Genomic DNA, 25,195 nt, shown 5'->3' with positions numbered 1-25,195 from the left:
GCACCGACCTGCAGCCCCCGCCTCCTCCGCGGGAAGAAGCGGAGTCGCTGCTGCTGCCCACCTCAGCCTGCAGCCCCGGGGCGGGAGGGCGGCCTTGCCCACCTCCGCCTGCTGCTGTCCGCGCTGCCCCCCCGGCGGCGGCGGCGGGCTGGCTCGGCGCCGCTGCCCTCGGGAGGCGGGGAAGGGGCGAGCGGGGCGGGCGGCGGCGGGAGCCTCGCTCATTGAGTGCGGCAGCCTCAGCTGTCGCCGCCGCTGCTCCCGCAGCCGCTACTTCCTGTGCAGCGATGGTTCAGTTCCTCCCGGGCCGCTGGGGGCAGGAGAGCCGGGCGGAGGAGAAGGGGGGAAGGTCGGGTCAGATAGCGGGGGCGGCAGCGGCCGCCGCTCCTCCCGCCCGGCCCGGCTCGGCTCGGCCCGGCTCGGCTCCGCCCCGGCACGGTAGCGCGGCGGGACCCCCGCCGACCCTGCTGGCCGCCCCGCAGCGCGGCGGGACACGCTGCGGCGGAGCCGGGCGCCCAGCCGCCCTCCCTCCCTCCCGCAGCGGGGCGGCCAGCAGGGGGAGCCGCCACTGCCGCCCGGGCGCCTCTCCCCGCGGCCCCGCTGCTGCGGCCGCCCGCGGCGGGGCGGGGGGTTGCGGGGGTGGGTGGTGGGGAGAGCCGGGCAGCCGCTGCTCCCCGCCCGCCAGTGTGGGAGGGGAGTGCGGCGCCTCCGCGCCCTCCCCGCCCGGCCGGGGCCGAAACGCCGCTGCCCGCCGGTGAAAGCCCCTTCCTTCCTCCTCTCCCGGCTCCCTCCGGGATGGAACGGGCAGCCGGCGCGCTCGGGCGCTGCCGCTCACCGCAGCCACGGCTGGTGCTCCCGCCGGCTGCCGTCAGGGTGGGTGAGCGGTCTGTGTCCGCGCCGGGAGGTGCGGGCCCTGCCCCGCAGCAGGCCTGGCCCCGCCGTCCCGCGGGCCGGGCGGCAGCGCGGAGGCGTGAGGGCAGCTCCCGGGTGCGTGCGCGGGGACGGGGGAGCGGCGGGGCAGGAGGGCGAAGGTGGCACCACCGGGCGTCGGTCACGGAAATTCTCCGTAAGGCAGGAAACCGCTACGTACCGCTGTTGGGAAATAAAGGTACCATCCCGGGTCCGAACGAAGGGAGAACGCGGGACCCGCCGCTGTAAGGGTGAGGCTGCGCCTGCAGTGCATGGGATGCCCTGCCAGGGACCGGGTTGGAGGGAAGCTCTTCGCCAGAGGAGCAGGATCTCACCGAGGTTGTTCGCTTTTGAACAAACCTAGCGCCATAGACCGACAATACCTTCGTGTTCCTCCGTGTGCCGTAAAGCAGCTGGTGAGAACGTGCCGGAGGGAACGCGAGTTGGGTCCGTTTCTCAGAGGAAGGCTCGAAAGATGAAAGGTTTGGCTTGCGAGCTGAGTCGTTCTCCTCAGGCTGTGACGGGGCTGCGTGTGGGGGCTGCAGCAGCTGCCCTCGTCCTGGCCAGCGAAATTCAGCTCCGTGAGGCTTTCATGGGCACTTAATGAGTAAAGGTGGGGAAATCTTCCTCTGCTTTCTTGGCTGCAGGATGAGGAAGCATCAAAGCTCGGAAGTTACAAGTCTTTTATACAAAATCTTTAAAAGTGGATCAACATTTTCAAATGCCGGAATCTAGTGTTAGCCTTATCTTACTGATGCTGCTAAATAGTTGGGTTTACTTTTCAAGATGATGAGAGCTTGCAGCTCTCAAAGCTCCTTGTCTGAGATTGCGTAAATTCATTACCTCTGAAAATCAGTTCCTTTTCTTTGGTTCCAAAATACGGGTTTTGAGGAGGCTGGTGTTAAGTGGTGACATGAAAAAAAACTGGTCATAGTTCTCTCTGCAACATAACAGTAAAGCAGATACTACACTCAGGAGTTGAGAGACCTGTAAAAAAAGTTACTTGGGTTTCAAGTGTACCCCTCTTTCACCTGCAATATGTGACATTGGGAACATCATAACTTGGCCTACTTTAGAAAGTCTACACACAAGTAATACAAAAACATTTATGTGCTGTGTTTACTGAAAGTGCCATTAAATCCATCAGTCAGTGCACACTTACTACCCCTGCAGGACTCGCTAGTGGTTTCCAGATGTTTGTGAGTTCAGGTATGAGGCAGAGATTCTGCCCTTAGGTCAGGTGCGTGTGCTGCTTTTTCCCCTCCCTCAGTCTCTTCCAGCACAGCCTCTTCCTGGCAGGTCTGATCAGCCTTATCTAAAGCTGCTCAGCCCATGCTGGCTTGGCCAATCACAAGATCTTCAGCTGGTCTCCTGTGCTGGTGTAGCTTTATAGTAGGCTGCCATAAATCACAGCAGCCTCCGTGACTTCCTGAAGAACATTACAGATTATTTCAGTCCCTGGCATACCTCAGAACTGAGACAGGACAAAGGCAACTTAGCATTCCTCTAAGGGTCCTGGTGCTGAGCCTCCTGTTTGACTCAGTTTCCCATACTGGTAGTACACAAGTATTTGCAGCCTATTTTTCTGCAACTTCTTGGTTTGCACAAGGATGCCCGTAGTGCAGCTTCTGTTTCTTCCTCCTTTACACTTTTAGTATACCTCACAAATCTGTTTCCAAGTAAGAAACAGCTCATTGAAGGAAATGATCTAGTAGAAGTAGCTCATGACAATTTGATTGCGGAAACAGCCTGACATAGTTTCTTCAGTCAGAAAACTTTTCAGATTGTGTCACCAACAGGAAGGCAGTTAAGATTGCTTGACCCCTTTCTGGTCTGCCTGAATTTTAACTACAGCTACGTGTAGAGTCTATTTTTTTAAGGCACTGGCAATCTCACTCTGCATTGCTTACATGCTTCGAGTGCCCATCAAGCATGTTGTACATATGATAATCAAATGGTCAAAACTAAAATCTGAAAGGATGGTGCATTCATGGAGTATTTTAGCATGAGACAGAGAAGAAAAAAAGAAAGGAAGGAAAAGAAAATACTTTTAAAGTTTGGGAATAAAAATGGTGAATACAGAAGCAGCATGACAAAAAATCCCAAAAAGTAACAGTTAGCCAAGAAACTAATGTCCACCTTCCTGATCAGCTGTCTTCTGACATCTTATTGGCAAACAGTGTCTTCTTTTTCTCAGCTGATAAGAGAGCTTTGTGAAGTGCTGACCACTACCCCTGGACTGCAGCTGAGAGCAACCGTCCTGATACTCATCCGTTATCATCCCCAGGCTTTAAATTAGCTGTTCCACAGAAGCAATGTTTGTTCCATGCACAACACAAGATTTCAAATAGAATACTACCGGCCTATTGAGGAAAAAGTATCAAAGTGGTTGAACTCTTCTTAAGAGCATCAGGAAAGCAACAATTTCAGACCAGCCCAACAGGTCTGCAGGATCTGCTGGAAAGAAAGTTTCCTGCATAGATCTTCTTCACTTGTTAATTTTTCTGAGAATCTGAATGTAATTAGGTGAAGCAGGCTTTTTTCTTCACCTGAAGAGACTTTCTTTTCAACATTAATGGGGCTTCACTTCTAGGTTTCTGAATGTATCCCTTTTGCAGCCATTGCACCTGGTGCAGTGTCCTGTTCTGCCCCTCCCTCTCCCAGTCTACTTCTAATTTCTCAAACTGTTAGTTAGAAATCACTGGAGGACATTTCCATGTTAGTTTTCAATACTGAGCTGTGTCTGAGTCATGTTCAACACATCAGTCCAAAGGCAGCTCGTCATTACATTCCACTGACTGCAGCAAAGCCCTGATTAACTTCGGGAGAGAGCAGAAGCCAGGCAGCCATTAGCAGCTTTGTACAGCAGGTACTGCAGGAACCACAGTGCCTCAGCTGTGGGAAGGCTGAGGACACTCAAAGCAGATGCTGGGTTGGTTGGGTCTTGTCTGTACTTGAAAATTTGGGGGGGCTCCAGCAAGTGCAGATACACAGCATTTGGCGCATACATAAGTGAAATCATGACATAGCAACAACACTGTTACTTTCTAGTGCTAACATATCCTGTCCTAAATATAAGCTCAGATTCCTAATTAATTTGAGGTCTTAAAAAAAAAAAAATGTAGACACAATGCAGTAATGTGCATGTGATACAAAATATACAGAAAGCCAGAATTCATCTCCTGAAGGGGTTGATACCTAAGTATCTTCTTAGCCTACAAAATGTTCAACATCTCTTTTACAATAATTTGTACATCATTCTCAGCTTTGTTGTGTCCTGTTTTGTGCTGTTGATTTCAACACATTAGTAGAAACCTGTGCTATGAACACAGGTTTTGAACAGTTACAGTTAGAGCTGAAATCTCTCAACTCACAAATTTTTATTTTTTTCCTTAGGAAAGTGTAATCAGCTTTCGTTTGGTCACTTTTGAGTTATACAAGCTTTAAAAAAAGTCCTATCAACATAATTACCAACACTTCCAGTATGTTAGGAGAAACATCACTAGAAATACGGAAGCCACAAGCTAAAAATACATATATAGCAAGCATATCAGAAAGGACTGCTGATTTGGAGTGCCTAACTGTGCATGCTTTAAGGGGGCAGCTTTTCAAAAGCTGTTGAGTTTGTATAAAACAGTTCCCTTCCAGATGTCTCTATTACAGCTTGATTTTTTTCTCTCTCTTAGTTCTTGTGCGGTCTCTATCAGACTGAGAAAGTCTGATAGACAGGGTTGCTTATGAGACTGCTTATGAGACAGGAATTCGTGTTTTAGGAATGCCAGATCATTTTAGCCAGAGGTGGCATCCGTGGATTTTCATCTCCATTTGCATAGCTGAAAAACTTCAGGCAGCTAAGCAAAATTTAAGCAGTTTTCTGCTTAGGCACCAGAGAGAGGTGGAGGGCAGCTTGAATTCCCTTCATTCACTTCAGATGCCTAAGTGCTTAACTGTCATTGTGATGGGAGATGGACTTCAAATCATATTATATCTCTGTAATTTTATTTGGATTTTTGTGATGCCATCTACATTTTTTTAATAAAAATGTAAGTAGCTACATACTGCCAACAGATCACTGTGTGCATATGCTTTACATATACGTATCTTTCAAAAGGGTTATGAAGTTTTAATAAAATAAATAAAAAGAAACAGAATGTTATGCTATTCTATTGGACAGAATTAAGGAAAATGAGATTTGTATCTTTTCTACTGGAAAATTAATTCTACTTCTTTACAGAAGAGTCTTCCAATACAAAAATCACATGATGCTGGGAAATAGGTCATGCTGCTCAGCAAAGAAAACCTCATACAATACAAATTCACAATACGTGTAACTACTACTCTTGCAATTGCATTAGTTATCTTTGGATGCCTTGGGGTGAGTTTTAGTTCAGTTCTTCTCACAAGGCACTCGGAGCTTAACCAAACACTCTTGACTTAGACTTAAATTGCTTTTTTTTTTTTACTCTGTAATCTAAGGGCCATATCTCGTGCATTTTCTTCAGGAAAAAATACCCACTAACATTAGTGGGAATTTTTTCATACCAGGAAAGCAGGATCACCTTCATAAATGTAACTGAATCTGAGGAAATGCTGGATAAATGCTACTTTGATTTAAGCCCTCCTAACACTATATGTTTAACCCCTTTTAGCAGTACATTTTCAATCTGAAAAGCCTGAGCAAGCCTTGCTCTCCTCTCAAGGCCTGTATCCCACTGATAACATAGGGAGCCCAGCTCCGTGTAAACATCTGTGCTATAGATGTTGAGTGTTGGGTGAGATGAACCTGGCACATGCTGTGTTGGGTGGCTGATGAAGTTGGTGAGTCTGGAACGGACCCTGGAGATCACTTATCCCAGTGCTCTTTTTTCTGATTCAAGGGCTACACAACTCCTCACAAAAAATTAAGTGACGTTTTCTTGTCGTGCACCCACACGGGTTTTCATTTACAAAGAGAAAGTCTTATGTTCAGCTTTGAGTATCTCTTGAGTAGGTTTCCTTTCATGAACTTGCTCATTTTCTTGCTGGCATGTATAGGAAGATGCATGTACATTCGATACTGAGTTTTGGTGGCCTGTTCCATCAACCACCTTCTGACAGCTTATGAATCATGCATGGTTCCCACACCAAGTGTGAAAAAGACTGGTCCAGTTTGTCTGTAGAACACATCCATGCAAAGAAGTAGGATGGGGTAATGAAAACCCCACTCAACGCATAGGATCAAGGAGTCAGAGCTGAGTTCACTAGGGATTCCTGGCTCTGAATCTTCTGATGATTCCTGTAGGAAACAGATTTTACACTATTTGAGTCTTTAAAGCAATTTTGGAAGCTTAGTCAATTGATTTTCCTTTGCATTGCCAGAACGGTGGATGGGGGCCAAAACATGAATGCAAATGAGATTCCTCAGCTGCATTAGGGGAGCTTCTCCATCAACCATAGTGCTTTGCCTTCTGTCTCTAGGGGCACTCCCATGCTGTTCAGTGTGTTATGTTTATAATGATGGTCAGCACCATAGGCAGTGCCTCTGTGCTTAGAACCAAATGTTCACAAACCAGTGTACCTATTTCATGTGTTGTTCCAGAAAAAAACCTACCCACTCAGAGCTAAGCTGTTGCTGCTGGTTTTGGCCTGGGTTGCTGGCAGGCTGCCCTGTTATGTATAAACATGTAAAACAGAAAAGATAAAGGACTACAATGTGCCAGATCCCTAATATAGATGAAAACTTGATTTTCTACCTCTGTGTGGAAGAAGTTGCTTTTTCCTGGTTTTGGAAGCATTTGCAGTCTAGTAAGCTGGAAGGGGATGTGCTTTCCTAATATGATTTTAATATACTTCAAAATGATTTTCTGGAGTAATCTGTGTCTTTGCCAGCCTGAAACTCAATAAACGTATTTTTAAAAGGACAAGAATTTAGTGGTACTACTGTATGTAACATAAAATATATCTCCATTGATTTATTAATGCATAAATGAAGCCAGAGAACATTGTCCAATATTATCTGTCATGATTATATACAATTCCTGATCTATGGACCTGACTCCTTGGTTTCTCAGGTGTGGTTTAGTGATGCTAGCAGAGTCTGTCTGGCATTACAATAATATACCCAAGAGGAAAACCAGACCCTATTTGTGTCATCAATTAACGCCATAGACTAAGGGTATTAGATAAGCCTCCAATACCAGGTATGCAAGCCTGGGGCAACGTTTCTGTTAGACAGACTTATTTGTATGGTTTTGTCATCTTTCTGTATGTGTTAATCTTTCCACATGAGTAATTTTCCCAAGACATCACCAAAATGAAAATTGAATGTCACAGTGTCTGTTTGGTCTGTACATCTGTTACTGATGCTTTGGTTTACATAACACTGGTGAATTGTTGTGCAGTTTAGAGTACATACCATTTTTTATTGCAGATTTCAATGTAATTGGCACATTTCTATAGCTAAGCTGAGAAGAGAGAGGAGCCAGTGGACATCCTTCTCCCTCTCTCCCAAGGGCATGAAAGGCATTTATAATTCATATAGCCTTAGAAATCCCATGGCTGATGGACTGTTGCTTCAAAATCAACTTTCACAAACCACAAGTTCTGAGAAATGCCAGTTTCTCAGTCATGTTGCTGTCTGGATTTGTCAGAAATGGAAATGAGAGTGAGGTTTGGCAGATTTGGTATGATTGGCAGTGCTTTAGCATATCTGCAGCTGGGAAGAAGTGTTTGGATGCATTTGTGTCAGAAGAGAAAAGCAGCGATTACTAGTAGGGAGTCTCTGAGGCAGATCCAAGTGGATCATCATATGAAGCAGACTCTCTGCTGTCAGATGAAAAAAAAAAAGTCTCATATTGGAAAGAACCAGAGATTCACAAATTGCTGGTTAAGTGTAATGCATAGTAATTAAATGCCCAAGTAAGAAAATCTGCTGCAAAGAAAAAGTACAATAGGTGCTCCACAAGTTTTAGTAGGGAGATTGGGGCTGCAAGTCTGTCATCATTGTGCTTGCTCCCATATATACACTGAGAATGAAGAGATCATTATAGCAGAATAAAAGCAGGAGTGATAATCTGGAGTCCAGAACAGAAAGAGCTCCTTAATGCAAACATTTTCTCATTTCAGATAGTATATCCATTAATCCAAGTGGAAGAACTGTGACTGACTTCACAGTAAGACACATACCTCTATGAAATAATATGTAAGTCAGTAATTAAAGGATACATGGAAGGAGCACTTCCCATTGTAAACCAGAGACTGAATTTGGGGAACTACTCCTGAACACCCTTGTTGAAACAAAAAGAAAACACAACAAAACACATCCAGATAACTTGTTTCTAATACACTTATTGTAGATAAGCTGTTGGTAAAGACATAGTTAACATTTCAGAGCTCAAACTAAGCAAATCCAAAGCAATACACAGGCAAGAGGGTTTGAGTAGAGAAGCATTGTGGCTAAGAATTGACTTCACTAGTAATACCATGTGAATCACTATGGAAGAGGACAGGCAGAAGAGAACTGGAGGGCAGCTGAAACCATCTCAGAAAATAGTTCTATATTACAGAGTAAATAAAATAAAAAAGAAGAGTGCATATTCACAGATCTTTGAGAGGATCTCTGCATATTAGCACTCCAGAAGGGAAGCTGGAAGTGGTAGATTTGAGTGGTAGATTTGATTTGATTTGATTTTGACGTTTGCCAGCAGAGACCAGTAAAGGTACTGCAAGAAGCAAAGAAAACTTATCTTCCATGACACATCTGCAAGACATATGGTCTAAGAACAGAGACCTTTTTTGCATAGCCCTATTTAACAGTCAAGATTCATCAAATTATCACTTGAAGAATGGAAAAGATGCTAGGAAGAAGCTGCATGACAAAGTTCACTGTTCCATACATGAAAACTTCTGCTACAGTCTCACCAAGACCACAAAGGGGAAACAGCTTCTGAAATCATCATGGGAGGATACAAATAGATGTACTATTTCACACATTCTCCAGGATGATGGGATCAAATCAGTCATCACTAAAGGCACAGAAGCCTTGTATGATGCCTTAGATTCAGCAATGCTGTACTGCACTAGAGTATTGGAAAATGGCTGCTGCTTTCTTGTTTGTGAAACGCAGTCTGATTCACTGACAGTAATGATAATAATGCATGTTCCCTGATGAGTGACTTTTGGGATGAGATGGAGCTGGTGTTTCTGCAGGCAGCACAGTGTCAGGAGCCCCACTGTTGACATTTTACAGTCTGGGATAATCATGAGGCTTCCCACCAGCAACGGTGGGATTCCCATGTCACAATGCAGAGTGCAGTGGCTGGTGCCACCAGGTGCTCCTAGACACTTGCCTGAGCCAAGTGTGAGTGCGGGGAGAGCCAGGAGACAGGAATTAACTCCAGCCACTTATTCCCACACAGCAGCTATCAGCACTCAGCATGCCTGAAGTGTGAAACTGGAGACAGTCCCTGAGATGGGACCAGCAGTGATGATCCAGGCAGTGCTGGCTGGATCCTGGAGGGATGTACAGGCAAGGTGTGACAGGCTCACCACAAACCTAAGCCACCCTCAGACTGGGGAGACAGGACAGTAACTGATGGGTTTGGACACCTTAGCAACCAGACAAAAGTGCACTGAGCAGTGCAAGATGTTAGTCCAGACCAGCCCAAGGACAGTTGCATAGTGTGTGCCCTAATTACTTTCAATTGAGATTTGGATGAGAAGAAAAATTACAATGTTGCTTGAAATATATGTCTTGTATCATAGTAGTGCCTTGCAGTATACAGTATGGGCATTCAAGGGAGAATATGCCTTTTGTTTATGGTGCATTTAAGCAATGAATCTTGTTACTTGTATGAGAATTTTCTCTTTTAACTCTTAGTATGTGAAGTTTAAGCATTTTTCACCAAACACAGTTGTCACTGATAGGAGGCAGTCACCATAAAAACATTAATTACTTATAAACTACTACAAAGAGAAGGGTATCCTATCTAAACCAAGCCTAAAAGCATAGATGTCTCCAACAAAACATCTTTAGAATTTGATTCCTTTAGTGATACCAAGAGCTGGAATTTCCACACTTGTCTTGCTGACTGCATGACCCATAAAGAGAAAAAGAAGCAGTATCCTCTGGCTTTGCTGCTATTGCATTGCCATCTCAACAGAATTCCATGAAAAGACAATATTCTGGAAACATAAGACAGAAAAAAATAAATGAATACAAGCAAGATATTAAAATCAGCAGCTGTTCAGTACAGGAATAAATGTAGTTGAAATATTTTCTTACACAGTCACTGAATAGTCTTGGCAAATTCCAAAAATGTGAATAAATCCAATTACTTGAGCAATTAGAAAATGGGAAAAATACCTTCTGAGGTTTTTAAGATAGAGGAAAGGAGTGGGTAGTCTTTCCTTTGTTTCATAATTTAAATGCAGGCAGGTATCAGAGGAGGTTCTGCAGCAAATAAATCACAAATAAGAAATATTGACTTCTCACATTTTAATGAGTTCCATTATTTATAAAAAATGCTCAGCACAATTTTTTATTTTTTTTTAACTGACATATCAGTACATTAGGAATGCAAAAATTAAGCATTGGATAAATGTATGTTAAAGCAGGTAATTATTTTAGTAAGTGTATATATACAGATTCTGTTTGCAAGAAAGAAGGATGAAGTAGTGTAAAATTATATATGATTGCAAAATGTCCCATTTTAATGGTTTTAATGCAATAATAATAAACTTCTCCAAATGAAAATACCAAAAAGATGAAGGACAAAAAAAGATTAAGATTGATTATATAAATCAGTGAACATCCAACTATGCCTTCCATCATCATCGGAATGAATATGGATTCAGAGTTAGAATTACTGGGTACCACAATTTCCAATCCATGAAAATCCTTTGTCTATAAAAAAAGGCTTTTTTTCCTTATACAGATTTTGATGTGGGAATATTTCTTGCAGAACAGCTTTTAAAATGCTGCCTGTTGAAATGCTGAAGATAGGTTACAGGCACATCCACACACACCTGAATATATGCAGATGCATTTCCCCTGGCTTGAAGCTCCCCAGTTACTCTTCAAGACAACAAATATGTGGACTGGGGATAAGCAAAATGCACAACATCCCCCTTGCAGGCAGCCCAGGCAGCCTGTCACCTGCAAGCTATAAGTGACAGCCCAGGGAGCCAAGTGGGGCATGGGAAGGAGGGCTCAGATGTGCAGGTGGCACCACAGCCTGTGCATCTACTGTCCTGTGCTGCAGGGAGCCATGGGCTTGCCCAGGACTGCCTGCCCTGGTTGGATTTGCATCATACATCTGGGAAAAGAAGTGTGACAAAGCAAGAGAGAAACTAGTCAAAATGATCCACCAAGGTAACCCAAGATATGAATACAGGCTGGGGGAGGTCACACGTGAGAACAGCCCTGTGGAAAAGGACCTGGGGGTAACTAGTGGACCAAAAGCTGGACATGAGCCACCAATGAGCAATTGCAGCCTAAAGGGCTGACCACATCCTGGGCTGCATCAAGAGAAGTGTGGCCAGCAGACGGAGAGAGGTGATTCTGTCCCTCTACTCTGCCCTGGTGAGACCTCACCTGGAGCACTGCATCCAGCTCTGGAGCCCCCAGCACAAGAAAGATGTGAACCTGTTGGAATGTGTCCAGAGAAGGGCCATGAAAATGGTCAGAGGGCAGGAGCACCTCTCTTATGAGGACAGGCTGAGGGAGTTGGGGTTGTTCAGTCTGAAGAAGAGAAGGCTCCAGGGGAACCTCATAGTGACCTTCCAATACCTGAAGGGGGCCTACAGGAAAGCTGGGGAGGGGCTTTTTACAGGGGCTTGCAGTGAGAGGACGAGGAGTAAGGGTTGTAAACTGAAAGAAGAGAGATTTAGGTTAGAGATTAGGCAGAAATTCTTCAGTGTAAGGGTGGTGAGACACTGGCACAGGCTGCCCAGAGATGTTGTGGGGGTCCCATCTCTGGAGGTGTTCAAGGGCAGCTTGGATGGGGCTCTGAGCAGGCTGTTCTAGTGGGAGGTGTCCCTGCCTATGCAGGGGAGTTGGAACTTGATGATCTTCAAGGTCCCTTCCAACTCCAAACATTCTGTGATTCTGTGATCAATCACAACTTTTTGTGCCTTCTGCCCAGCTGAGCAATTTGAAGTAAAGCTGAGCTGTGTGCCAGGGCTCCTGGAGAACTGAAAGGCCATCTTAGAGGTCCTGTGGGATGATACGATCAGCTTCTCCCGTCTTATTTAAGTGGCAATAAAACACAAGGGAGAAGCAAATCCTCTGGTTTGGATCCTGAAACAAAAAAAAAACAAAAACAAAAAAAATAATTGTCCTTGTGTCATATATAAACCTGCTGTTGTTTCACGTGTGTACAGACCAGCTTTCCTGTCTCAGGACTGACTGTTGAAAGTATGAGGAAGGTAGAGAGTAGAAGTTAATATTCTGAGTTTCTTTTTTTTTTTTTTCAGATCAACAACATATTACTTCCTCACAATATATTCCACCACGCAGTCTGCAGAACAAGTACTGATGATTGGAGTGTTTCATAAAACAGTCTGAACATGAGTTTTTGGGAAAAACAGTAGAAATTGCCATTTCCAACTGGGAGACAGTTCATTAAAAGGCATACGATCAGCTCAAATTGTGCCAAAAGGGAGAAACAAAAAAGATCCCAAGATAGTCTGTTACTAGCATGGGTTATTTGCCTTGCTTTAAATTTAAGACATATTTAACAAAGGGGATGTTTTCAGTTACTCTTTGGAGACTTTAAAAATAAATCTGCTCTGCTTTCTGTAATTTTTCCTTGGGTTTACTTGCTCAGAACTCCTGGGTTCTGCTGTGATAGTAGTCATTAAATCAATGGATGATGCACACCAACATCTCAGTTTCACTAGCCCTGTCACCAGTCTATATAAAAAGGCTTTGCTTATTGGGGTGAGGGTACACAGACACCTTCTCACAGTGGCTATCTACATGGAGGGGTTTTTTTTTTTACTCCATCTTACTCCTTGTGCACCTCATTCATCACCTATCACAGCACTGACTGTGATGAGGTGGTGCAGCAGGCTTGGGCTGCTTGGGTTTGGGTTGTTAATAAGTTTTTTAGGCTTCACCAGCAATGCTGGACTATCAAGTGCTGTACCTGTGTAGGGAGCTCCTGGCCATCAGCATGGGATGATACAGAAGACAGGAGTTTTGCTTAAGTTGTGCTTTGAAATGTCTGAGATAAGCTGAAACATCTGCATTCTTGAACTAAATGTTCTCTATGCTCACTCTCTGAAGATCATATGTGTCGATGATCATAACATATAGATACACCTAACTATTCCCTTAGCAGTGCTGCATTTTATAGCTGTTATTTTACAAGGCCTGCCATTGAAGGTAGCCAGAAATGATTAAGTAAGGAATTTAAGGGCAGCTTCTCTCAGAAAAAGAAGCCAAACCTAGCACTGCAGAAAAATGTACTGCAGAAAGCCAGAAACCATTAAGAAGTGTCTTAAGAACAATCAATTCGTTGTAGTTTTCAACAGACCATTGTACCTTTCAACTTTCCCTGAGGCTTCAGCATAGTACAGGATATGGTAGATCCACTCAACACTGTTCTTTAGCCCAGTCAGTGACAAGACTGTTTTTGAAATTAGTCCCATTGTCTGACTCAGTTTTTTCTGGAGTACCATGTCTCCACAAGATTTGCTACTCAAGGATCAAGATAGTATTCCTGGCTGTGGCATGAGGCACAGGATATGTTTCCAACCAGCCTGTACTTGTTTCCACCATTCTAAGCACATAGCGCTTACCCTGGCGGCTCTGAGGCAGTGTGATGTAGTCAATCTGCCAGGCCTCCCCAAACCTGTACTTTGACCACCTCCCCTCATACCACAAAGGTTTCAACCGTTTCACCTGCTTAATAGCAGCACACGTCTCACAGTTGTGGATCACCTGGGCAATAGTGTCCATGGTTAAGTCCACTCCTCGGTCACGAGCCCATCTGTATGTTGCATCTCTGCTCTGGTGACCTGAGGTGTCATGGGCCCACCGAGCTAGAAAGAGGTCACCCTTGTGTTCCCAGTCTAAGCCTATTTGGAACACTTGAGCAGCCTCATCTGCTCGCTGGTTGTGTCGATGTTCCTCAGTGGCTCGACTCAGCGGCACATGTGCATCTACATGACACACTTTCACCACCAGTTTCTCTATCCAAGCTGCAATGTCCTTCCACAGGTCAGCAACCCAAATAGGTTTACCCTTTCCCTGCCAGTTGTTTTGCTGCCACTGCTTTAGCCAGCCCCACAAGGCATTTGCTGCCATCCACGAGTCAGTGTACAGATAGAGTCTTGGCCACCCCTCTCGCTCAGCAATGTCCAAGGCCAGCTGGATGGCTTTGACCTCTGCAAACTGACTTGATTCCTCTGCTCCTTCAGCTACTTGTGCAACCAGTTGTGTAGGACTTCACACGGCAGCTTTCCACTTCCAGTGGTTCCCTAGAGGATGACAGGAGCTATCGGTGAAAAGAGCAAATTGTTTCTCAGTCTCTGGTAGATGATCATATGGTGGAGCTTCTTGGGCCCGTCTCACCGCTTCTTGTGGTGGCATTCCAAAGTGTGTGCCTTCTGGCCAGTTTGTAATTGCTTCTACAATACCCAGACGATTAGGTCTTCCTATTTGAGCTCACTGGGTGAGCAGTCCATTTACTCCAAGTCACATCGGTGGCATGATGGACAGGAGAAAGTTTTCTCTGGAACATAAATCAGAGCACTGGTAACCTGGGCACTAGGAGGAGCTGCACTCCAGTGCCAATCACTTCTGAAGCGGCTCTAACTCCTTCCTATGCTGCAAGTATCTCCTTCTCAATTGTTGGGTAGTTGGCCTCAGAACCTCTATCAATACCTGCATCTCTGGCCACGGATCCCACCTGCTTGGCTTCTCTCTCATCCACGTTGTAGGTCTCAGCACCACTATCAAAGCATCGGAGCAACCAAGGAAGAATTCCCTCACCATCAGTGGGGGTGAAATCCTTTCTCATGAGGTGCAGTTCTTTCATAGAGAAAGGCTGGACAAGGTCATTGTCGTCATCTGATTGAGAAGGACCTGCTGTCCTATCCGCTTGAAAAGGGCCTGATTTTTTAATCTGTTTGTGAGGTACCTGCTCCATAAACTGATTTAGAATCCTCTGCTTCCTCAATTTCAGTCTCTGTTGTTGCCTGAAGGAACTCTGGATGTCTCAGAGGGGAGTGGGTGAAAAGGGAGGAGCATTTCACCTTTGCTTTGCTCCTGGTCACAGAATTAATTAGTTTGATTCCAAGGGGAGTGGACTTTATCTTTGTAGAAGCAGTTGTTTTTGTAGCAGCACTTGTAGAAGCAGCTGTTTTTGTAGCAGTATGAATGGCCATATCAGCAGCAGTGGTGGTGGCAGCATCACAGGTGGCAGCAGCATTGCCTGTGGGGGAGTGGCAGTGAGTGGAGCAACACCTCACCCTACGTATCCACAATACATTATAAACATTCAGCAGAAGCATCCCTACTGCAACAATGCTATACAAATCAAGGACTGGGAGATTCAGCCTGAAAGAAAATGGAGAGGTAAAATTGAACCTGCTACTGGCATTACCAACATGGACCCTTCCGTTCACTTTAGGAATTGTACTGCAACTGTACACATACAGTGCCCCCGTAAAGATCGGTATCATAACCCCTAGGATCACTAGGCTGATGATTATACAGTTGATTATGGCTACAGTTCTGTCAGTGAACCACAAAACAATCAGAACTACAGCAACTACACAGAGCAGAATGCTCTCAGCTGCATGCCACATGTACAGTTGTATGTTGGGCAAAATGTCCAGTAGATTCATTGCAGAAAGTGTCTGTTCAGTTTTCAATCTGTCATGAAATTCAGCAGAACTATTGCCCATTGCTATCTGAGGAATTCCTCCCATCAGTGATGAAATTTTGAACACTCCCAATTAATGAAAATGTATCATCTGGGCCCCACGTTGGGCGCCAATAAATTGTTGTCACCGTTCGACAACAATGGTCTCAATCTCCTTCCTATCCCACCCAGGTAGGGAAGGAGAGAGAGAATTAGGAGAGAGACTCTCTGGATTGAAAACTAAACTACACAGCTTTAATTAAACACTATCAATAAAAGAAAATATAGAATATTATATACAAATGTGTTCAGGATGTTCAGGAAATGTGCAAAAGCCTCTCACCTCCCCCCACCCCCAGCAACTCCCACAGCATCTCCTGAGCTGCAAACAGTCCCAAAAAATCCCAGAGCTGCTGCTGGAGAAAGCAGAGAGTGATGAGGGTCAGGAGAGCTCGAGCCTGGGGGTCGACGGTGCTGGATGGACGGAGTCCTCCCTGGATGCGGGCCATGGATGGAAGAGAAGAGAAGAAGAAGCAAGAAGGTAGTTGTCTTCTGTGATCTCTGACCTTCCTCTGAGCTTATGTAGATATATGGAATGGAATATCTCTGGCCAATTTTGCTGTCTGTCTAACTCAGCCTCCTACAGGGGGCTCATAGATCTCCCCATAGTGTCTGAACCAGCAGAGTAAAGGTGTGACCTTGAAGACCCAGCAGTTAGAAAAACATCCCACTGTTTGTTATCATTCCTGGCTGGAGCACTTTACTACTAGTTAAAAGAAAGCTTACTGAAGGAAAAAAATCAGTAAAAGGAAAATTGGCTTCATCCTGCCTCAAACCAAGACAGGTAGAGATCCAACAAAAAGGAGAAGTTTTCAGTCTCTATTCTCCATTCCCATCCAAGGCATGTGGAAGCACATTGCTACAGAATCTAGAGCCCAAAGGCTTGGGCAAATGTACATGACCATCACTGCTACATGAAGTATGTGGCCACATGTAAGAACAGAATACCATGTAGAACTATCAAGACATGGAGTACACTCCTTGGATTATTTCTACACCTTCTTTTTGCAGCTTTTTGAAACAGTACCAGGGTTTGGCCTCATCTAACCAGCATGTACAGACCTTATCTTAATATGGATTTGGTCAAAAGCAAACCACTCTTGTTTTTTTGGGAACGTGATTTCACGTAAGAATTATAGGGATACTGGTTTGAAATCTCAGATTGAAGTAACTTTCCATGAGATTTGCTTCCTGACTTGAGGCATTGTTGTTTGTGCAGCAAGGTTCAAAATCAAATGAAATGCATTTGTATGCTCCCAGGAAAACTGGGTACAAAAGAAGAAGCAGTTTCTCTAAGTGAGTCTCCTAAAATTTAAAAAAAAAAAATTAAAAAAAAAGGAAACAAAACTAACACCCATTGCTTAATAAAACCTCTTCCTGTATAATAGTGCCTTCGTGTCTTTAGAGAGAATTATTTTTAGCTTTGATTGTGAAAAATACTAGTGGAATAGGTCTTGTGTGAGCCACAGCAGGTAACAGCAGTGCTAAAAATGTAGCTAGGATTGTTCTAGGTTGCTGGGATGGTAGCAAAGTAATGTTGTGTCACCTAGGAGGACAAAAACTCTACACTTTTTACAAATACAGATGACAATGTGGTAGCAGTCAGATTTTGAGAAGGAACATTTCCACCCATTGTATCAAACTGAAGCTCATTTTCTACCCTAGTACTGTCTGGTGTATTTTTGGATGTTTTCTTACCAATCTCTTTTCTCCTAGGAATATAACAACCCAGTCAGCTTACAGCATTATACATCAGCAGCCAAAGAGAGAATAGGGAATAAGACATTTCTACCAGCTCCATTTGCAAAACTCATACTAATAAAAATCAACCACTGTGGTACTTTTAAGCAGCCATAGCTGCAGCCTGGAGCTTTAACTTGTCATTTAAACAGTGGGGTTACTGCTTGTGTAAGCAGTCGTGTCTGAGCTCTTTGTAATTTAGAGAACAAAAATGTGAAGTCAAACTCCCCATTTATTTCCCTTATTTGGTCTCAATTAGAAAGGCTGTGATTCCCAGGGTGAGAGCCTGCTGAGCAATACTGTCATGGTCTTTGCTTTTCATTCAGCACAATTAATAAATGATTTGTAACAATCCATGGTGATGAGGGTGAGTTCCTCCCCATTCACTGCCCAAAACCTTGGCCCAGGCACCAACCCTGGCTCTTGGAGCAGAGCATGGGTCCTAAGCCCTTCAGACGTGCTGGTGTTAAGTGAGAGTATATCCTATGGGTATGGGAACCCCTGCCCCAGCTGCCACAAAATCCCCTCTGGAAGTGAGCTCTGGTGGGAAAGGGGTCAGCAGGAGAAGGTTCCCACTGTGGGCAAGGGGCAGAGTCTTGATGTGAGGAGGCCTCAGTAGGAGACCAACCCTTTGCAAGCTGAATATGTGTATAAAAAGAAAGAAAGGTCAATCAATGAACAAGTGTGGGGTAGCTGGAGAAGGGAGGTTCAAACTGGACACAGAGATATGGGTGGATGAGGTGGCATGACATAGCTCTAATATACAGAGGGGAAAGCACACATGGCTTGTACATACAACCAGCCCCAAGCCCTTGGCATTTATCTGTCCCAGCTCCTTTGGGCTGTGCCCTCAGCTGGGATAATGCAGCACACCCAAGCCGAAGGCAATTAAACTTCCTTCTGTGCACCAGCAGGGAGTCTATATTTTGCTTTAGAAAGCACACTCCCCAGGGCCTAAATTGAGCTTTAATCTACAGTTGAGCAGCACTATAGGGGCTCTGTTCTCTACTCGAGTATCTGGGAATTACTGCAATGTAAACAATAATTTCATAATATTAATGTAAGCATGATGTTAAATTGCAGAGTCACCTATTACTGTTTAACATTCCTGGCATAAGGTTGCTTGTGCATAGTCTTGCAGAGAGTTTCATTGGGAGGGCTAGATAGCTACGTAGGGGTTAGTTACTATGGGTTCCCCTGTCTACAACTTGGTAGATCTATATGGAAGATTCTGCATTAAAATTGGCTATTATTTGAGGCTATTTAGAGAATTTTCCTGCTTTGCCTTTTAAATATGGACACAAGAGAAAAGGAAAAATATCTGAAAAAATTCAGTGTCTTCACTTGTGGGAGTGTTTATTTCATTTTGCTGTAGCTGCACACTGTTTTCCTCCTTTTTAAAGTAGTTTTAAAATACACAGGCTAAAAAGGGCAGAGAGTGTGTCTTTTTATTAAGCATTACTAGTTACAGCAGAAAGCTTATGATTTGGATAAATATCCCAGGTGAAACCTTGACCTCACAGCAGTCAGTAATAACTCTCTGCTGACTTTGTGGAGCTGAGTGGAGTGAAAGGAATCCAATGGTGTGATGTTGTTGGCATATACTCTTTTCCACAGATACTGTTTCAGCACAAGCCACATTTACTAAAAATCTAAGCAAACCTTAGTCTGACCTTTGGTCTTACAACTCAAGGGCACAAGTCTCAGTTTTGTTTAATCTGCACATGGACCTACTTTGAAAAGCCGTGGAGTCTCCCAACAAGCTCATGTGGTGTCTTATCTCTGATGTGCAGAAAATGAGCCTCCCTGCTACTGTCATACTGCTATGTTAAGACAGAGGTTTTGTAAGATATTGAGTGAAAACCATGCATGGCTTTGTAAATTAAAAAATATAATAATCTTGCACTGTATCTATAAATAAACAAAAAAAATAACAACAACAAGGTTGTGAAGGTCACCCTCATAGCAAGAGATACTGGAGGGCTGTGGAGATCAGAGGACTCCAGAGGGAAACAAAGCTATCATACTTCAAAGCTGGTGAGTGTCAGGATTGTGTATGTTGACCTTTTGCTTACTTATTATGAGGACTTTCTGTTGCTACCTAACACAGTGTTGCAAATATTCCCAAACTTGAATAACAAACTGGAAGTTCATGCTGAATTGCAAGGACTGCAGCAGTAATCAGTAGGATTCTATTTCCTTTATTAGCCTCAACTCAAAACCTGTGACAGTGATTGCTGTAAGGCTATAAAGATTGATCAGGATGTCATAAAAAAACAACAAGCAGCAATGAAAAATGTAAGCATTTATGGATAGCTGGAGACCAGACAGTCTGTGCAGTCACTGTATCATGTCTTATACATTTGTAATATTTCTCTCTGTGTATCCCATTGGCTGCAGGAAACTTAAGACTACAGAAAACTGGACTAACTCTCAGCAGGTTACTCCTCCCCAAAACTGCAGCATTAATTTGTCCTGCTAATAGTGAATAAATAACTCATTGAAGAAAGTAAGTATTAACAGTGGAAATGTTTGAGTCAAAGCTGGATAACAACCCGCAGCAATGCTCACAATCTTTGCAGGGGAACCTGCCTGTTTACCATGTTAAAAATAACGTGAATGTCTCATTTTGTCCTGGCTTGAGCCAGGATTAAGCCAATTTTTCTTTTCACTGATTTTTTTTTCCTTCAGTAAGCTTTCTTGTAACTAGCAACTGTGTGTTCTGCTAGGCTGATAAGACAGTGGAATGTTTTTCTAACTACTGAGGCTTCAAGGTTACACCTTCACTCCGCCGGCTCAGACACTATGGGGAGATCTCTGACCCCCCCGTGGGAGGCTGAATTAGACAGACAGCAAAATTGGCCAAAGATATTCCATTCCATATATCTACGTAAGCTCAGAGGAAGGACAGAGATCTTAGAAGACAGCTTCCTCCTTCTTCTCGCCCCTCTCTTCCGTCCATGGCCGGCGTCCGGGGAGGACTCTGCTCATCCATCATCGCCGACCCTTAGGCTCGAGCTCTCCTGACCCTCATAACTCTCCGCTTTCTCCAGCAGCGGCTCCGGGATTTCTCGGGACTCTTGCCAGCTCAGGGGAGTGCTGTGGGAGTTGCTGGGGGTGGGGGGAGGCGAGAGGCTTTTGCCCATATCTGAATATATCTGTATATAATTGTATATATTTTCCTTGTGTGATTCATTAGTGTTTTAATTAAAGCTGTGTAGTTTAGTTTTCAATCCAGCCAAGTCTCTCTCCTGTTCTCTCTCTCCTTCCCTGACTGGGTGGGGGGGGGAGGGGATCGAGAGCATTGTTGTCGGACCTGAGTCAAACGGTGACAACAATTTAATTGGCGCCCAACGTGGGGCTTGATTTTAAGCCCAGATTACACATTTTCATCAATTGGGAGTGTCCAAAATTCCATCTCTGAGGGGAGGAGTCCCTCAGATAGCAATGAGCAATAATTCTGCTGAGTGTTCTGACGGATTGAAAACTGAACAGACACTTGCTGCAATGAATCTATTGGATCTTTTTCCAAACCTGCAATTGTACATGTGGTATGTAGCCGAGGGCATTCTGCACTTTGTAGCTGCTCTTGTGATTCATTTGTGGTTTATTGACAGAACTGTAGCCATGGTCAACCGTATCATTACCAGCCTAGTGATCCTAGGGATGATGATACTGTTCTCTATGGGGTCACTGTATGTGTACAGTTACACTGCTAGTCCTACTGGTATAACTCCTAAAGTGAATAGAACGGTCCATGTTGATAACAGCAATAGCTGGTTCAATTTTACCTCTCCATATTCTCTCAAGCTGAATCTCCCAGCTCTTGATGTGAATAGCATGGTTGCAGTGGGGATGTTTTTGCTGAATGTTTATAATATATTGTGGATGCGTAGGACCAGATGTTGTTCTGCTCACTGCCACTCCCCCACAGGCAATGTTGCTGCCACTGCTGCTGCCAACACCACTGCTGCCAATACCACCACTCCTGCTGCTACAAAAACAACTGCTTCTACAAAGAAAAACCCTGATCCATCGCGAACCAAGCTAGTTAACCCTGTGACTAGGAGCAAGGCAAAGACAAAAGCAGCAGAAAGTGAGGGTGAGGAAGAAGACGATCCTAATACAGTTGATGGAGCAGGTACCTCTCAGACAGAGGCTGACGGTGAGGAAGGGAAGGATTCTAAATCAGATGATGGAGCAGGTCCCTCTCAGACAGATAAAAAACCAGACCACTCTCAGACAAATAAAAAATCAAGCCACTCTCAAGCAAATAAAAGAACAGCAGGTCCTCCTCAATCAGATGACGACGATGACCTTGCCCACCCTTTCTCTATGAAAGAACTGCGCCTCATGAGAAAGGACTTCACCCGCATTGATGGTGAGGGAATCCTTCCTTGGCTGCTCCGATGCTTTGATAGTGGTGCTGAGACCTACAATGTGGATGAGAGAGAAGCCAAGCAGTTGGGATCCCTGGCCAGAGATGCTGGTATTGACAGAGCACTTAGTAGTAAGACAGGAACTACTACCCTGTGGGACCGACTTCTTTCAGCTGTGAGAGAGAGATATCCCCACAAGGGTGACATCGGATGGCGCCGAAGCAGAACACCCACTCTCGAGAAAGCCATCACCTACTTGAGAGAGATTGCTGTGCGAGAAGTGATCTATAATAACGATGGAATCACAGATCCTGATGATGTTGAGTGTGACACACAAATGTTCCGGAAGTTTGTTCAGGCTGTACCAGCAGCGCATGCCCATATATTCTCCTTCATGGGATGTTTTGAAGGTTACGAAAGACCAACTGTACGTGAGGTAACTGTTAAAGCACGACAGTATGGAGACATCCTCTCTGATTCCCTTTACTTCCAAACCTCAGCCGTTAAGAAAATGGTTGACAGGAAGTATAAGATGCCAAATGGAAGTAAACTCCAGACTCTTCCTAGAGACAACTGGTCACGTGTTGCAGCTATCAAGAAGAGACGTCCTGCTACGAGACAGCAGCAAGGAAGACAGGACTCACTGCGACGCCACCTGTGGTCTCTCTTGAAAAATTATTTTAGAGAGGACATGAGAGTCTGGGACAAGAAACCCACTGATATGCTCCAGTTACGTGTGCAAGAGCTTCTAAACAGAACAAAGCCAGGAGATGGTTCTTCCAAGAGGAAGGTTGCACCAGTCAACAACCAGGATGGTTCATCGAGCTCTAGTGCTCAACCCTAGGGATGCCCTGCCTCCAGCCAGGAGGAGGAGAGGGACAACCGAGTTTATTGGACTGTGTGGATTCGGTGGCCTGGCACATCAGAACCACAAAGATATAAAGCTTTGGTGGATACTGGTGCACAGTGCACTCTAATGCCATCGAATCATAAAGGGACAAACCCTGTCACTATCTCTGGAGTGACAGGAGGTTCTCAACAACTGACTGTTGTGGAGGCCGGTGTGAGCCTCACTGGTAAGGAGTGGCAAACGCACCCTATAGTGACTGGCCCAGGTGCTCCGTGCATCCTTGGCATAGACTATCTCAGGAAAGGATACTTCCGTGACCCGAAAGGGTACCGGTGGGCCTTTGGTATAGCAGCTGTAGAGACTGAGGACACTGAACAGCTGCGTACTTTGTCTGGCCTTTCAGATGACCCTTCTGTAGTAGGGTTGCTGGAGGTTGAAGACCAACAGGTGCCAATTGCCACTTCAACAGTGCATAGACGACAGTATCGCACCAACAGAGACTCTGTGATCCCCATTCATAAGCTGATTCGGCAATTGGAAAGCCAAGGTGTGATTAGCAAGACTCATTCACCCTTCAATAGTCCTATCTGGCCAGTGCGAAAGCCTGATGGCGAGTGGAGGCTGACAGTGGACTATCGTGGCCTGAATGAGGTGACACCACCACTTAGTGCTGCTGTACCGGACATGCTAGAGCTTCAGTATGAGTTGGAGTCAAAAGCAGCTAGGTGGTATGCCACTATTGACATTGCTCATGCATTCTTCTCTATTCCCATAGCACCAGAGTGCAGGCCACAGTTTGCTTTCACCTGGAGGGGAGTCCAGTACACCTGGAATCGACTGCCCCAGGGGTGGAAACACAGCTCAACCATTTGCCATGGACTGATCCATGCTGCACTGGAGAAGGGTGGAGCTCCAGAACACCTGCAGTATATTGATGACATCATTGTGTGGGGTGACACATCAGAAGAAGTTTTTGAGAAAGGTAAAAAGATCATCCAAATTCTTCTGGATGCTGGTTTTGCTGTAAAAAGGAGCAAGGTCAAGGGACCTTCGCGAGAGATCCAGTTCCTGGGAATCAAGTGGCAAGATGGTCGTCGCCAGATCCCAATGGATGTGATCAACAAAGTAACAGCTATGGCCCCACCATCAACTAAAAAGGACACTCAAACCTTTTTAGGGACTGTTGGTTTCTGGAGAATGCATATTCCATGTTACAGTGAAATTGTGAAACCTCTCTATGAGGTGACCAGAAAGAAGAATGATTTTAAATGGGGTCCTGACCAACAGAAAGCTTTTGAGCAGATCAAGAAGGAGATTGCGCAGGCAATGGCCCTTGGACCAGTTCGAACAGGGCCAGACATCAAGAACGTGCTCTACACTGCAGCCGGACACAATGGTCCCAACTGGAGCCTCTGGCAGAAAGCACCAGGGGAAACTCGAGGTCGACCCCTGGGATTCTGGAGCCGGAGCTACAGAGGTTCCGAGGCCAACTACACAACAATTGAGAAGGAGATACTTGCAGCATAGGAAGGAGTTAGAGCCGCTTCAGAAGTGATTGGCACTGAAGCACAGCTCTTTCTGGCGCCCAGGCTACCGGTGCTGAGATTCATGTTCGAGAATAACCTTTCTCCTGTCCATCATGCCACCGATGTGACTTGGAGTAAATGGACTGCTTTGATCACCCAAAGAGCCCGAATAGGGAAACCTAATCGTCCAGGTATTGTGGAAGCAATTACAAACTGGCCAGAAGGCACCCACTTTGGAATGCCACCACAAGAAGTGGTGAGACGAGCTCAAGAAGCTCCACCATATGATCATCTACCAGAGACTGAGAAACAATTTGCTCTTTTCACCGATGGCTCCTGTCGTCTTGTAGGGAACCGCCGGAAGTGGAAAGCTGCCGTGTGGAGTCCTACACGACTGGTTGCACAAGCAGCTGAAGGAGAAGGTGAATCAAGTCAGTTTGCAGAGGTAAAAGCCATCCAGCTGGCTTTGGACATTGCTGAGCGAGAGGGGTGGCCGAGACTCTACCTCTACACTGACTCGTGGATGGCAGCAAATGCCTTGTGGGGTTGGCTAAAACAGTGGCAGCAGAATAACTGGCAGCGAAAGGGTAAACCTATTTGGGTTGCTGACCTGTGGAAAGACATTGCAGCTCGGATAGAAAAACTGGAGGTAAAAGTGCGTCATGTGGATGCACACGTGCCTCTGAGTCGAGCCACTGAGGAACATCGACACAACCAACGAGCAGATGAGGCTGCTCAAGTGTTCCAAGTAGACTTAGACTGGGAACACAAGGGTGAGCTTTTTCTGGCTCGGTGGGCCCATGATGCTTCAGGTCATCAGGGCAGAGATGCAACATACAAATGGGCTCGTGACCGAGGGGTGGACTTAACCATGGACAGTAT

General features: G+C 45.1%; 1 protein-coding gene across 3 annotated transcripts in view; it reads right to left on the bottom strand.

Moving 5' to 3' along the window:
* AGPAT3 (1-acylglycerol-3-phosphate O-acyltransferase 3) overlaps nucleotides 1–1,248 on the bottom strand; it is a 92,133-nt gene extending 90,885 nt beyond the window's left edge. The window contains exon 1 of one of the 3 annotated variants that reach the window (XM_051617363.1): nucleotides 1,088–1,248. The gene's annotated coding sequence lies outside the window, so the exon portion shown is untranslated. Of the gene's footprint in view, nucleotides 1–8; nucleotides 401–1,087 lie in introns of those variants that run through there. The other 2 variants (XM_051617308.1, XM_051617346.1) reach the window with 2 other exon arrangements.
* Between the last annotated feature and the right edge of the window lie 23,947 nt (nucleotides 1,249–25,195).

The sequence above is a fragment of the Apus apus genome, chromosome 1, assembly GCF_020740795.1.
Source record: "Apus apus isolate bApuApu2 chromosome 1, bApuApu2.pri.cur, whole genome shotgun sequence".
Taxonomy (NCBI): domain Eukaryota; kingdom Metazoa; phylum Chordata; class Aves; order Apodiformes; family Apodidae; genus Apus; species Apus apus.
This window is presented reverse-complemented; position numbering and strand designations above follow the sequence as displayed.